The sequence below is a fragment of the Neovison vison genome, chromosome 11, assembly GCF_020171115.1.
Source record: "Neovison vison isolate M4711 chromosome 11, ASM_NN_V1, whole genome shotgun sequence".
Lineage (NCBI taxonomy): Eukaryota > Metazoa > Chordata > Mammalia > Carnivora > Mustelidae > Neogale > Neogale vison.
In genome coordinates, this window is record NC_058101.1 from 5,042,760 (window position 1) to 5,059,847 (window position 17,088).

The 17,088-nt window shown below is 36.3% G+C and overlaps 1 pseudogene; it reads left to right on the top strand.

Annotated features, from left to right (window-relative positions):
- Positions 1-1,227: 1,227 nt before the first annotated feature.
- LOC122890641 lies at positions 1,228-1,355 on the top strand (annotated as a pseudogene).
- Positions 1,356-17,088: the final 15,733 nt, after the last annotated feature.

The following is a 17,088-nucleotide window of genomic DNA, read 5'->3' on the forward strand; positions in this document are numbered from 1 at the left end:
CAGAAGGAAGGACATAATAATAAAGGTTAGAACAGAAGTAAATAATATAGAGACCAAAAAAAAATAAAAAATAAAAGAACAGATTAATGAAACCAGGAACTGGTTCTTTGAAAAAATTAATAAAATTAATAAATCTCTAGCTAAACTTAAGAGAGAGAGAGAAAGGGCCTCAATAAATAAAAGCACAGATGAGAGAGAAGAAATAACAACCAACACCACAGAAATACCAACAATTATAAAAGAATATTAGGAAAAATTATATGTCAACAAATTGGACAACCTGGAAGAAACAGATAAATTCCCAGAAAAATATAAACTATCAAAACTGAAACAGGAGAAAACAGAAACCTTGAACAGACCCATAGCCAGCAAAGAAATTGAATCAGAAATCAAAAATCTCCCAACATATAAAAGTCCAGAGCCAGAGGGCATCACAGGGGAATTCTACCAAACATTTAAAGAACAGTTAATACCTATTCTTCTCAAAGAGTTAAAAAAAAACCGAAAAGGAATGAAAATTTTCAGATTCATTCTATGAGGCCAGCATTACTCTGATACCAAAATCAGATAAAGACGATACTGTAGGGACACCTGGGGGGCTCAGCTGGTTGAGTGTCTGCCTTCAGCTCAGGTCAAGATCTCAGGGTCCTGGGATCAAGTCCTGCATCAAGTTCCTTGTGTAGCTGGGAGCCTGCTTCTCCTTCTGCCTGCTCTGCCTGAAGCTCTCCCTGCTGATGCTCGCTCTTTCTCTCTGATAAACAAGTAAATAAAATCTTTTTTTTAAAAAAAGTCTACACTATAAAAGAGAATAGGCCAATATCCCTGATGACCATTCATGCAAAATGACTCAATTAAATATCAGAAAACCAAATCCAACAATACATTTTAAAAATCATTACCCATGATCAAGTGGGATTTTTTCCTGGGATGCAAGAGTAGTTCAATATTCTCAAATCAATCATTGTGATACATCACAAAAGAACCATATGATCCTTTCAACAGATACACAAAAAGCACTTGACAAAGTACAACATCCACTCGTGATAAAAACAAAACAAAACATCTTAACAAAGTGGGTTTAGAGGGTACATACCTCAACACAATAAAGGCCATATTCAAAAAACCCACAGCTAGTATCATCTTCAGTGGGGAAAAACTGAAAGCTTTTCCTCTATGATAAGAAGACAGGGATGTCTACTCTCACCACTTTATTTAAAATAGTACTGGAGCTTTGCGCAGTGGCAGTATCGTAGCCAATGAGGTTTATCCGAGGTGCGATTATTGCTAATTAAAATAGTACTGCAATTCCTAGCCATAGCAATCAGACAACAAAAACACAAAAGCCATCCAAATGGGCAAGGAAGAAGTCGAACTTCCACTATTTGCAGATGACATGATATTCCATCTAAAAAACCTGAAAGCTTCCATCAAAAAATGATAAATTCAGTGAAGTCACAGGATACAAAATCAATGTACAGAAATCTGTTGCATTTCTATACACCAATAAAAAGCAGCAGAAAGAATAATTAAGGAATCCCATTTACAATCCCATTTACAATTGCACCTAAACCAATAAGATACCTAGGAATAGACCTAATCAAAGTGGTAAAAGACCTGTGCTCTGAAAACTATTAAACACTGATGAAAGAAACTGAAAATGGCACACACAAAAATGGAAAAATATTCTGTGCTCATGGACTGGAAAAACAATATTGTTAAAATGTCTATACTATCCAAAGCAATCTACACATTAAATGAAATCCCTATCAAAACACCTATAGCATTTTTCACAGAACTACTACAAATAATCCTAAAATGTATATGGAACCACAATAGACTGTGAATAGCCAAAACAACCTTGAAAAAGAAAAGCAAAGCTGGAGGCATCACAATTCTGGATTTCAAGTTATATTACAAAGCTGTATATTAATCATAACAGTATGGTACCAGCACAACAATAGACACATAAATCAATGGAGCAGAATAGAAAACTCAGAAATGAACCCAAAAGTATAGGGTCAATTAATCTTCCACAAAGCAGGAAAGAATATCCAGTGGGAAAAAGACAGTCTCTTTAACAAAAGATGTTGGGAAAACCAGACAGCAACATGCAAAAGAATGAAACTGAACCACTTTCTTACACCATACAAAAATAAATTTGAAATGGATTAAAGACCTAAACGTGAGACCTGAATTCATAAAAATCCTAGAAGAAAATACAGGCAGTAACTTCTCTGATATCGGCTGTGCAACTTTTTTCTAGATAGGTCTCCTGATTCACAGGAAACAAAAGCAAAAATAAACTATTGGGACTTCACAAAAAAAAAAAAAAAAAGCTTCTGCACAGCAAAGTAAAAAAATCAACAAAACTAAAAGGCAACTTAAGGAATGGGAGAAGATCCTTGAAAATTCTATATCTGATAAAGAGTTAATACCCAAAATATATAAAGACTTATACAACTCAAGACCCAAAAAACAAATACCCAGTTAAAAAATGGGCAGAAGACATGAATAGACATTTCTCCAAAGATGACATACAGATGGCCAACAGATACATGAAAAGATCCTCAACATAATTTAACATCAGGGAAATGCAAATCGAAACCACAATGAGGTATCACCTCCCACCTGTCAGAATGACTAAAATAAAAAACACAAGAAATGACAAGTGTTGGCAAGGATGTGGAGAAAAAAGTTACTCTCATGCACTCTTGTTGGGAATGCAAACTGGTGCAGTCACTCTGGAAAGCAGTATGGAGGTTCTTCAAAAATTAAAAATAGAACTACCCTATGATCCAGCAATTACACCACTGGGTATTTACCCAAAGGATACAAAGACACTAATCCAGAGGGATACATGCACCCCAGTTTACAGTAGCATCATTTATTTATTATTTACAATAGCCAAATTATAGAAACACGAAAGTGTCCACTGACTGATGAATGGATAAAGAAGATGTGGTTATTATATAAAATGGAATATTACTGAGCCATTAGCAAGAGTGAAATCTTGCCACTTGCAATGGCAAACGCTGCTCCCGCTGTGCAGGGAGCCTGAAGCAGGGCTGGATCCCAGGAGGCTGGGATCACGACCTGAGCAGAAGGCAGACGCTTAACCGACTGAGCCCCCCAGGTGTCCCCAGACTTCTAACTACAGAGAACAAACTGATGGTTCCCAGGAAGGCTGGTGTTGGAGGGGTGGGTAAAATAGGCATCCGAGATTAAGAAGTGCCCTTGCTGTGATGGGCACTGGGTGTTGTATGAAAGTGTTGAGTCACTATCTTGTACACCTGAAACCAATACACTAAGTGTTAACTAACTGGAATGTCAATAAAATCTTAAATTTAAAAAAAGGATGAATATCCTTCTGCTTGTGGGGAATTAGGAGCTAATCATGGCATCAGAGAAGGTAGGCCAGAGGTCTTTGGCTGTCACATAATTTTTTCCATTCTTTCTCTTAAAAATAATATATTGAGCACATACCATGTGCTTGCTCTTCAAGGAGCTTTTATTCTAATTAGTTAAATCACAGAATTAAGAACAGACACAACTCCTACCTTTATAGTTCTAGCTATGAGAGATAAGTTATTAATAAATGATAAAAATACATAGTTTAACTATATATAAAATACAGTTCAGTAAGTACTAATATTACACATGTAAATGTACAATGGGAATTCACAGGAGTGGCACCTAATTCCGACTTGGCATTTTAGGGAAGATTTCCTGGAAGAAATGAAATCTAGGCTGAGCCCTGAACAGGAATTTACCTGGCAAAGTGGTAGGGAAGAATTTTTCCAAGTGGAAGTCACAACATACACAGAGGCTAGAGGAGAGAACGCATGACATCTTTGGGAAACAACCTCAAGTAAATCAGGACGCATGGAATTCAGAGTAGGGTTAAATGAAATGAGGCTGGAGGTAAGTATAGCTTACTAACGTGGGTCTTGAAGGGCGAGGCAATGTGCAACCAACCAAGGATCTCAAACAATGGGCTGACACAAGCAGGCACCCCACACTGTGTGCCTCGGGGAGAAGGCGTAGAAGGGCAGAGTCTCCGGAAAGGAAAATAAAGAGCGGCGCTGCCCGTTGTAGCCGTCAGCCACACGTAACTGCTGAGATTTCCAAATGTGACTAGCACGAACGGAGGCAGCGGAAGTGTGAGATACACACTGGATTTCAAAGACTTAGTACAAAAGTAACGATATAAAATATCAATAATTTATGCATGTATTATACTGATTATATGTCAAAATTATAGTATTTTTGACCCATTGGGCTAAATAATATATTACCCAAACTAATTTCACCTATTTTGCCTTATATTTTGTAATGTGGCTATCAGAAATTTTAAAATTTCGTACGTGATTTGGGTTTGTGGCTTGGATTATATTGCATCTTACTGAACAGTGCTGAGTTAAAGGGCTACTTCGGCAATCTGGATAAGATGATAAAGGCTTAAATTAAGTTACATGCAATTTGAGTGAAGTGGACTTACTTAAGAGATCTACAGAATTGGGATAATTGGGTCACGCTGCTGGCGGGTGAGAAAAGAGTAATGAATGGCAAGACTGGAGGCTGCATCCAAGTATATGGCTTGGGCAACCAAGTGGGTATTAGTGACCTTTAGTAAGAAGAGGAGCAGGAGGAGCAGATTTAAGAGGAAGATACTGAGTTCGCTTCTGGATAACGGAATTTGAAATCCTTACACCCAGCTGGAAAAGTTAGGGAGGCAGATGCACATGTGGATGTGGAGCTCAGGAGACAGAGGTGGTCAATTTACATATATGGGCAACATCAGACTACAAGTGACATTTAAGGCCATGGGTACAACTGAGAGTGCCCAGAGACACGGGGCCTGAGGAGTGACCTGTTGCAAATACAGACTTCAGGACACCTGGGTGGCTCAGCGGGTTAAGCTTCTGCCTTGGGCTCAGGTCATGATCTCAGGGTCCTGGCATCAAGCCCTGCATCAGGGTCTCTGCTCATCTGGGAGTCTGATCCCCCCCTCTCTCTGGCTGCCTCTCTGCCTACTTGTGATTTCTCTCTCTCTCTGTCAAATAAATAAATATTTTTTTAAAAAAATTACAGTCTTCATAGGCTATATGCAAATACTAATATATACTCCAAGATTGTGTTTTGAATAACATTAGTCTCACAAGACAGTCCTAAGAAAAAAATTCTGGGGGTGCCTGGTGGCTCAGTCGGCTAAGCATTTTCCTTCAGCTCAGGTTCAGGGTCCTGCAATCAAGCCCCATATCCGACTCCATGCTCGGTGGGGAGTCTGTATCTCCTTCCCCCGCCCCCTCGCCACCACCATGCTCAATGCTAGCGTGCTCCCTCTCTCTCAAATAAAAAAGAAAAAAATTCCGTGGTAAAATGTGAAAAATACCACCTACTAGGGCTTATATAATACACACTAACATATTAATCTATTAATGATTCTGAGAAGTCAGGTAGTAAAGAAACCTCTTTAGCATTTTCATCATATAAGATTTTTTTCATAGATTTTCATCACATAAGATTACAGAAATCTTCCTTCTCTCCAATAACACTTATTAACATCTTTGAAAAAAATACACTTTGAGAAGTGTTTTTCTATAGTAATGTAACCCTTCAGTAGGATAAAAGATCAAATAAAAGTATATCAAAAGTATGACATTTAGGGCAGATTTACCAAAAAAAAACCACTTTGGAATTTCTGTCAAACAGATGTTTTCCAATGTAGGTTCCTCTGTGTAAGCCTCAGCAAATTTGGTGGTGGGGGGGTACATTTTAATGCTATCTAGAATTCAAAGTACTCAAAATAAAATACCAGATTCTCTATAGTTTATTCTCAATGCTAAAGAACTTGTAAACTCGTAACAAAGCAAAATTCTTGTTTAAGTCTGAATATGGGATATCTGATGATCTAATAAAAGATCACCTCATGAAAACAAAGTTTAAAGGACAAAAAAAAACCTTCTAAGGTATCCACTAGAGTTAATAGGAGGCAAAAGTTGGGGCTTTTTCCTTATGAACTGCATATTAGGTCAAAAAATGTACAAACCACTATAATTTCTATTACTTACGGTGCATTTGGTGTGTGGGTTCAGAAAATGAGTTGGGTGATAACACACCTTATAAGGGGCAGCAGGCGGCACAATAATTTCCGTTGCTTAGCAACTAATATGTCATCCGCTATGGGCACAGCCTAGATTCCCATGCTATGTACAGCATTAGAACACTTGACAATAAAAAGCTCAGTCAGTTAAGCATCTGTCTTTGGCGGGGGTCATGATCCCAGAGTCCTGGGATCAAGTTCCTCATTGGGCTCCTTGCTCCAGGGGAGCCTGCTTCTCCCTCTGCATCTGCCTCTCTGACTCTCAGTTGCTCATGAATAAATAAATAAGTAACTTAAAAAAATAAATCAAACACACACAAAAAATCAATAAACAGCTCTAACTAGTTGCTGGTTTAGGTATAAGAATCAGGCATCCCACAAATAACAGGCCATATCTAAACAAAGGAATTCAAACTTAAATTTTAAATTTTCTTTGGATTTAAGATATCTTAAAATGCTATAGTTTTAAAAACCACTTTAAAAGCTGAATTATGATTGAAGGTTAATGTGATGGTGATCATTTCACAATATATACAAATATTGAATCACTGTATTGTACATCTGGAACTAATAAAACGTACGTCAATTATAGCTTAATATTAAAAAATCTGAACCATGCCATCACTTTGTGTTTCTGCAGTATATTTTACAGATGTTGAATAAATTGGATCTTACTTTTCCTCAAAAAATTCCTACACAGGGGGCACCTGGATGGTTCAGTCAGTTAAGCAACTGCCTTCAGCTCAGGTCACGATCCTGGGGTCCCGGGATCGAGTCCCACATCGGGCTCCCTGCTCTGCAGAGAGTGCTTCTCCCTCTGAACTTCTCCCTCTCATGCTCTCTCTCTTAAATAAATAAAATCTTTAAAAAAAAAATCCTACACAGTAGATAAGAAACGTGGAGAAAGAAAAACACAGGCCATTATCTGGTGCTTGGACTTACTAGCTGATTGATCTTAAGTAAAAATTTTACCAACTCTCTATTTCTGCATTAGTAAACTAATATCAGTCCTACTCACTGTACATACTAAATATATTAATCCATAATACATATGTTTGTTGTGAGGACCAAAACAAAACAAGAGATTTTACTAGAAATGTAAGCTCAATGAATGCAGTTTTTTGTTTTTTGTTTTTGTTTTTCTTGTTGTGGTTGTTCAATGATGTATCTGTCATATCTAGAGGGGTACCTGGCACACAGTGAACACTCAGTCAATGCTATAAAGATGTTCTACTATAGAGATGTAATGTATTATATGTAAGATATCATTATTTATTCACTAAACTGTGGAAGGCAAAAAAGGCAGAAAGAGGGTAATTGTTCAAGTTATTTCCTAAGTCAGAATGTAGTTAAGGTTGATTTTCGAGGTCTAGGCATTTTACTTCTCTGGTCATTCAGCAATTTTTTTAGAGTGCAAGAAAGGTTCTAGGTACAGGATATAGCATGGTAAAAAATATATTCATGAGAGTCCAACATGGGACATGGCATTAAACAGATGAACATAAAAATGAATTTTAATAGGAGCTGTAAAGGATGAAGAGCATCTGATGAGAGAATAAGAGGGTTTCCTAATTTACATCTAGACTAAAAGTTTAAGCTAAAATTTACCAACAAAAGCAGTTCAAGGACGCCTGGGTGGCTCAGTTGGTTAAGCCGCTGCCTTCGGCTCAGGTCATGATCCCAGTATCCTGGGATCGAGTCCCGCATCGGGCTCCATGCTCAGCGGGAGCCTGCTTCTCCCTCTGCCTCTGCCTGCCTCTCTGTCTGCCTGTGCTTGCTCTGACAAATAAATAAACAAAGCAGTTCATTTTGACAAGACGTGTATTTTAAGAGAATGTTCATTCATTTTTATATATACCACTATTTCTAGCTATCACCAAATCAGGAGAAACTTATTATCATTGAGAATTAACAACCCAAGACAGATCTATTAAAATAAAAATTTGGAGAAACGATGACAGCATCATTCACTCACCCCTGTCCTTTTAGTTCTCACAACTAGATGCTCAAAGATATTTGCTGCCCTCAATATTAAAACTTGGCTCTAAGTCTCAAAACATGCCCTCAAAATGATATACTATCCTAAGAACAAACTTACACCATGACTTACTTTTAGTTAAGTCAGTCAGTCAAAGGATTCCATTGTTCTGAATTTGATTCTTTTAAAATATTGTGGGTTATCTTTGTTCTACTCAAACATTATTTTCCCCTGGGAACACATATTTGTTAAGTGATTAGCTTTCTCACTGAAAAAGGATTTCTCCCGAACTCAAGACATATAACGAAGGCTCTGGTTTATTATTCCTTTGAGTTACCAATGAATCCACTGAGATGACTTGGTAAGTCCAGCTGCTTTTACTGGTTAATGTAGGCTTTCAATCAATGCAAAATTGCTTTCTACCCTGTAGGCAATATTGGGAGAAGAGCAAGGGTTGACATCAAACTTTTATTTTTAAATGACCATAAAGAAAGGGAACATTGTATTTCAGATTAAAGAGCAACCGTTGGTAAATATGCTCTTAGCCTGACACGTCTGACAATTCAAGTTTTAAGGTCGGATATTGCCGGTTTTCAGTAACTTTTTGAAACCTTAAAAAAATAATACTAAAGGCAGAATCATTTTACTAAACAATTTAAGAGAATAGAATAATTAAGCCTTTGTGGGAAAAATGGATTTATATGACAAGGCTAGTGGAGGTAGAAAAATGGACTTAACTACTCATTAGAAAAGGTGTGATAGATTGTTTTTAAAATCTTTTGTAAGGGGTAAGTTTTCAGAAGCTTTCTGTTAAATAAAATAGTTTGTTACTCTAAGAAATTATAATTTACCACCTTAAATAACTTTGTCCCAGAATTATTAATTTCTATTTAAATCAGCTTTGAAGAATAACTTGCATAAAATAAAATGCACCCCCATCTTAAGCAGTCATTTCTTCTATAACTCAGCACAAATATTCCTAAAAATCACAGTGCTATGCAAATTACCACAATAAAAAACAAAGGGCCCAGGGGACATTGGGGTTAGGAAAGCAAGGAAAAGGAGAGGAAGGAGGGCAAGGGGGAGGAGAAGCAGAGGAAAAAGGTATTACCTAACAAAAAGGTCGCACACTTGAACAAGTTTAAACCAGCTAGAACTAATGGACATTTATGGAACACCCTACCCCAAAACAGCAGAATATACATTCTTCTCAAATGCACATAGCCAATGAGTCAATGAGTCAAAGAAGAAAGCACAAGGGAAATTGGAAAATACTTTGAGATGAGTGAAAATAAAAATACAATAAACTAAAACTAATGGGACACAGCTTAAGTAGTACTTACGGAAAAATTTACAGGTCTAAGTGACTTCATTAAAGAAGAAAAAAGACATCAAATCAACAACCTAACCTTTTACCCTAAGACACTAGAACAAGAGGAGTAAATTAAATCTAAAGAAAGCAGAAAGAAGGTCATCTTAGGGCACCTGGGTGGCTCAGTGGCTAAGCATCTACTTTCAGCTCAGGTCATGATCCCAGGGTCCTGGGATCAAGTCCCGAATCAGGCTCCTTGCCCCTCAGGAAGCCTGCTTCCCCCTCTCCCACTCCCCCTGCTTGTGTTCCCTCTCTTGCTGTCTCTCTCTCTGTGTCAAATAAATAATAAAAATAAAACCTTAAAAAGAAAGAAAGAAAGAAAGAAAGACAGACATAATAGATTAAAGTTGTAATAAATCACTAGAAAATAAAAAACAATAAGGACAACTAATAAAACCAAGACTTGGTTTAAAGTCTTGGTTTGAAAAAAATCAATAAAACTGACAAACTAAATTTAAACTAGATTATACAAGCAAAGAGAAGACTCAAATCAACAAAAGCAGGAATGACAGAGTAGACATTACTACTGACCATATAGAAATGCATAATAAGAACAGACCAGGGGCGCCTGGGTGGCTCAGTGGGTTAAAGCCTCTGCCTTCGGCTCAGGTCATGATTCCAGGGTCCTGGGATCAAGCCCCACATCGGGCTCCCTGCTTGGTGGGGAGCCTGCTTCCCCCTCTCTCTCTGCCTGCCGCTCTGCCTATTTGTGATCTCTGTCTGTCAAATAAATAAATAAAATCTTAAAAAAAAAAAAAAGAAAGAAAAATAAGAACAGACCAGTGCTTACCAGAGGTGGGGTGGCTGAAATGGGTGAAGATAATAAAAAATATTATCTTCCAGTTATAAGATGAATAAGTTCTGGGATGTAATATACAGCATGGTGACTACAGTTAACATTATTATATTATATACTTGAAAGTTGCTAAGAGATATTAGAAGTTCCCATTATAAGAAAAAAATGAATTATGTGTAGTAATGAATGTTATCTAAACTTATTGTGGTAATTATTTCATAATACATAAATCATTATACTGTACACCTAAAACCAATATAATGTTATATGTCGATTATAACTCAATTTTATGTCCCACATGTCTGGGGTGCCTGGGTGGCTCAGTTGGTTAAATGTCTGACTCTTAATTTTAGTTCAGGTCATCATCTCAGAAGAAATGTAAATCAAGGAGCGCCTGGGTGGCTTGGTGGGGTTAAAGCCTCTGCCTTCGGCTCAGATCATGATCCCAGGGTCCTGGGATCGAGCCCCACTTCGGACTCTCTGCTCAGCGGGGAGCCTGCTTCCCCCTTTCTCTCTGCCTGCCTCTCTGCCTACCTGTGATCTCTGCCAAATAAATAAATAAAACCTTAAAAAAAAAAAGAAATGCAAATCAAAACCACAATGAGATACCAATTCACACCCACTAAAACAGCTACATTTTCAAAAAACCCAGATAATAACAAATGTTGGTGAGAATGTGGAGAAATTGGGATTCCACACACATTGCCAGTAGTATTATAATATGATCCAGCCACTTTGGAAAACAGTCTGGTATACCCTCCACAGACAAAACAAAGAGTAACCATTTGATCCAGCAATCCCACTGCTAGGTAAATATTGAGGAGAAAGTGTAACATATGTGCAAACATAAGAGACTCAACTATAGGAAACAAACTGAGAGCTGCTGGAGGGGAGGTAGGTGGGAAGATGGGGTAACTGGGTGATGGGCATTAAGGAGGGTACTCGATGTGATGGGACTGGGTGTTGTATGCAACTGATGAGTCACGAAATTATACCTCTGAAACTAGTAATACACTATACATTAATTAAATTAAATTTAAAAATATGTCCATACAAAAACCTGTATGCAAATGTTTACAGTACTATTGTTCATAATAGCCAAATGATGGAAATAATCCAAATGTCCATTAGCAGAAGAATGGATAAACAAACTGTGATGTAGCCATACAATGGAATATTACTCAACAATAATAAATGAAGTACTCATACATGCTATAGCATAAACCTTAAAAACATGCTAAATGAGGGACGCCTGGGTGACTCAGTTTGTTAAGCGGCTGCCTTTGGCTCAGGTCATGATCCCGGTGTCCTGGGATCGAGTCCCGCATCGGGCTCCTTGTTCTGTAGGGGGCCTGCTTCTCCCTCTGCAACTCTGTCTGCCTGTGCTCTCTCTCTCTCTCTCTCTCTGATAAATAAATAAATAAAATCTTTAAAAAAATGCTAAATGAAAAAGACAGTCACAAAGGACCATCTATGATTCCATTTACATGAAATGTCAAGAATAGGCAAATTTTTTAAAGATAGAATATTTAGTGGTTACCTAGGGCTGGGGAATGTATGTTAGGAAAACAAGGAATGAATGGATAGGAAATTGCCTTTGGGGGTTATAAATTTTTTTTCAAACTGATGATAGTAATGATTGTACAACTCTGAATATATTTTTAAAAAACTGTACACTTTAAATGGGTGCATTGTATGGTATGTCACCTATATATTAATAAATCTTCTATAATATTTTCAATTAAATATGAACTGCATAAAAAAGAGAAAAACCAATTAATCTAAAGCTGCTTTTTAAAAAAGATCGATAAAATAATAAACTTCTAGCTTAGAAGAATCAAGAAAAAAGAAGACACAAATTACTAAAGTATAGAAAAGAGGGCCATCACCATACATACTATCAATACTAAAAGGATAATAAAGATATACTTTAAAGACTCTTATTGCAACAAATTTGATAATTTAGAAGAAATAGACAAAACCAAAACTGACACAAGAAAACATTTTTTAAAAAACCCTGAATAGCCCTGCATCATTTGAATAAATTAGTCATTTAAAATATTCCCACAAAAAATACCCTTCCAGATGGATTCACTGGTTAACATTTATCCAATATTTGAGGAAGACATAATAGTATCTTACTGAAAGTTTCAGAAAATAGGAGTACTTTCCAATTCATTTTGAATCCAGCATTATCCTGATGTTAAAAGTAAAGCTATTACTAAAAGATAAAAAATTAAGACCAATATCTCTCCTGAATCTTGCTGGAAAAGTTTCTAATAAAATCTTATCAAATCTAGGGGTGCCTGGGTGGCTCAGTGGGTTAAGCCTCTGCCTTCAGCTCAGGTCATGATCCCAGGGTCCCGGGATCGAGCCCCGCATCGGGCTCTCTGCTCAGCAGGAAGCCTGCTTCCTCCTCTTCCTCCTCCTCTCTCTCTCTACCTGCCTCTGCCTACTTGTGATCTCTGTCTGTCAAATAAACTTAAAAAAAAATTTTTTTAAATCTTATCAAATCTAAATTGCAACATATAAAAAAGAAAATGCAGCAGGACCAAGTGGGATTTATCTCAGAAGCAGAAAGCTGGTCTAACATTTTAAAACAACCAATGTAATTCACCATGTTAACTAAAAAAGAAAATCCATATGGTTCTCTATATAAGTGTGGAAAAGCACTTGATAAAATTTAACACTTATCATGAACAACAATAACAAAAAATTCTCAGCAAACTAGAAATAAAAAAGAACTTCCTCAACCTTTCTCTTGCTGAGAGCCATTAAAGAAAATTTAAATGAACTGAGATAGATGCTAATCATGGATTAGAAGACGATATTGTTAACGTACCAGTTCTCTCTAAATTAAAATGCAGATTCAATGAAATCTTCAATCAAAATACAACAGCCCATTTTGTAGAAACTGACAAGCTGATTCTAAAATTTATATAGGAATACAAATGGCCTAAAACAGCCAGAACAAATTTTTAAAATAAAGTTGGAGTGCTTACATTATCTGATATTAAGACTTACCATAAATTATGGTTATCAAGACAGTGCAGTATTAGTATACAGACAGATAAATAGGTCTATGGAACAAAATGGAGAGTTCAAAAATACACCTATACGTACACAATTAATTAATTTTGACCAAGGTGCCAAAGATGGGAGAACAGATGGTCTTTTCAACAAATGGTGTGAGAAAAATTAGATTTACATGGAAAAAATCCACTTCAATCATTATACCACGCAAAAAAAATCTATCTGAAATAAATCAGAACCCTAAAAATGAAGGTTAAAACTTATAAACCTTATAGAAGAAATGTAATACAGCAAAATATAGAAGAAAACTTTTGAAACTTTGGGAAGGGAAAAGATTCCTTAGGACATAGAAAGCATTGATCATTCAAGAAATATTAATAAAACAGATAGGAAGCTTGTAAATTCCACTCTTTGACATAACTAAGAAAATGAAAAGTTAGTCTACAACTTGAAGAAAATATCTGCAACATATATATTACAAGGGACTTGAAACCAGATTATATAAAGTACTCTCATAACTGAATAATAAAACAACCTATTTTTTAAAGAGCAAAACATTTGAACAGACACCTTGTTCTAATTACAAAAGAAGATATGAGAACATCTAATTAGCACATGAAAAGAAGCTCAACATTATTAGTCACCAGAGAAATGCAAATTGAAATCACAATGATACCACTACACACCCACTAGAATAGCTAAAATTAAACAGATGAAAAACCCAACTGAGGATATGAAGTAATTTCAACTTTTAGACATTGCTGGTGGGAGTATAAGATGGTACAACCACTTTGTAGACCTATACGGTTGTTTCTTAAGAAAGTTGTCAGTTACCATATGACCTAGCACTTCCATTATTCAACCAAGGGAAATGAAAGCAAATGTCCACAAAAAAAACTTGTACATGAATATTCACAGAAGTCTTATTCATAATAGCCCCAAACTGGAAACAACACAAATACCCATCTGTTGAATGGATAAATACACCTGGCATATCTATATGAGGGAATATATTTCAGCAATAAAAAAAGAACAATGTATTCGATATACACAGCAACACAGATGAATTTCAAAACATTATTCTAAGGAAAAGAAACCAAACATAAAATACATGTATCCCATCACATGATCCAGTTATATGAAAGTCTAGAGCAAAAAAAACTAGTGACAGAATGCAAATCTAATATTGCTTGAGGCTAAGGCAGAAATTAGTACAAAGTGCACTAAGTAAACTCTTTGAGGTCATGGAAATGATCTGCATCTTGATTTTCATCATAGTCACATGAGTATAAACTTTTGTCATACTCAGTGACTGTGCAGTCAGTTTGCAAATTTGTTCTAACGCAGTAAAGAAAAATTTAATATAACTTAAATTTTGATTTTATGTGTGATTTCATGCACTAAAAAACACCAGATGAATACAGAAAATTATACCCAGCTGAAGTGAGATCTGTCAATCTTTATGCTACTACTTTCATATATTTTATTTCAAACTCTCATAAATCCCACCATAAACTGTGACTACATTTGCTTTTAAAAGGTAATTTTTAAAAATGTGATAAAAATGAAAAAAAAAAAATCAGAGGCACCTGGAAGGCTCAGCTGGTTAAGCATCTTGTCTTCGGCTCAGGTAATGATCCTAGAGTCCCAGGATCGAGCCCCACATTGGGGTCCCTGCTGGGAGAGAAGTCTGCTGCTTCCCCTGCTCCTCACCCTTGTGCTCTCTAAGTTAATAAATAAAATCTTTTTAAAACTGGAAAAAATCTCATATTTTCCCCCATATTTACCACTTCCGGCATTCTTCATTCACTTGTACGGAATGAGGTTTATATCTGGTATCATTTTTCTTCCTGTAGAAGAACTTCTTTTAACATCTCTTGTAATTCGGGTTTCCTGGAAATAAACTCTTCGCTTTTGTCTGCCCCAAAATATCTTTATGTTGTTCTCATTTTTAAAGGATATTTTCACTTGACATAGAATCCTAGGTTAACTTTTTAAGAGTATATTAAAGTTATCATTCCATTCCTTGTTTTGTCTTATTTCTGACAAAAAATCAGTAGTGATTTTATCTTGGTACCGCAGTATTTAATATTTCTTTTTTTCCCTCTGGCTGCTTTTCAGAGCTTCACTTTATCAGTGGTTCCCAACAATTTGAATATGATATGACTTATAATAGTTTTCCTTTCCATTATCCTGTATGGAATTTGTTGAGTTTCTTAGTTTTAGGAATCAGTTCTCATCTTGTTTGAAAAAAATTAATCCACTTTTCCTTCAACTCTTTTATCTTTATCTTCTCCCCTGATCTTTTCAGGAATTCCAATTACACATACATTAGATCACTTGGACTATTTTTCAGGTCACTGAGAATGTGTTCTTTTTATTACTACTTTTTTTTTTTTCTGTAGTTCAATCTGAATAGTTTCTATTGCAGTATCTTCAAGTTCACTATTCTTTTCTTCTGCAGTACCTAATCAGCTGATAATCCAGAGGTGAATTTCCCAGATACTGAATTTTGAGCTCTGAAGTTCCCTTTTCAATATCTTCCACCTCTCTCATTATGTTCATGTTTTCCATAACATACATAAACATATGTATAATAGTTAAAGTTCAGTGTTATCTGCTACTATATTAATCTCATTTCAGATCAGTTTCTATTGATTTTCTTCTTTGCATTTTCCTGTTTATTTGCATGTCATGATTGGTATTGGGTATTAGACACCATAAGTCCTATGTTCTTAAGATTTTAGATTTTGCTTTATTCATTTGAAATGTTGAATTTGGCAGGCAGTTGCCCACTAATCAGTGTGATCCTTTTTAAGCTGTTTCTAAACTTTGCTAGTGTTGGTCTAGAGTAGCCTTTACTTACAGCCCCTTTAGTTCATTCTGAGGCATGACTCTGGGGTATCTACTGGATGCCCAAGATTTTCTTATTTTTTCTTCCTTCCTTTCTTTCTCTCTTTTTTTTCTTACTTTCTTTTTCTTTTTTAAGATTTTTTTAAAGATTTTTTAAGATTTTACTTATTTGATAGAGACACAGTGAGAGAGAGAACATAAGCAGAGGGAGGGGCAGAGGGAAAGGCAGGTTTCCCGCAGAGCAGGGAGCCTGATGTGGGGCTCCATCCCAGAACCCTGGGATCATGATCTGAGCTGAAGGCAGAAGCTGGCGCCCCACACCCAAGATTTTCAATGACGTCTTGCTACTCTGGTGGCAAAACCTCAAATCTCTCTCCCCCATGGGTAAGCTCTGGGAATTGTACAATATACAGTTCCCAGTAACAGCTTTTTGTCAGAACTTATGGCACTTCATTCTATGCATGTGCTCTTTAGCAAACAATGAAAGCCCTTTTGACACCCCTGCAGATTCCTAGAGCTTCTCTACAGAGCACCTATATGTCTGGGTGCTGTGCCCCCACAAACTGAAGATGCCACAGATATGGGATATCTGATTTCAGTGTCTCCTAGCAAAACTTAATTTGACCTATGAAGCTGTAGCAACCCTTTCAGAATTTTTGCTAGTCCAAATGGAAAAAAAATTATTAAATATTAAATAGAAAGGAAAAAAGGAAATTTAAAAATGAAACAATACTAAACTAAAAGTAAGCCAGCTCCTCAGTCACTATGATTATGTAATAGATTTAAATTACAGCTTTCTAAGAATGAGTCTCATTTCTTTTAGCCTAATACAGGACTGACAAACGTGGCAACATTTTAGAAAGTTTTAAGACTCAGCAAATTACCTTATAACTTGAGATAAAGGATGAAAAAGGTGTCTTAATGTGACACCACACTTGCAAACAACACTAGAG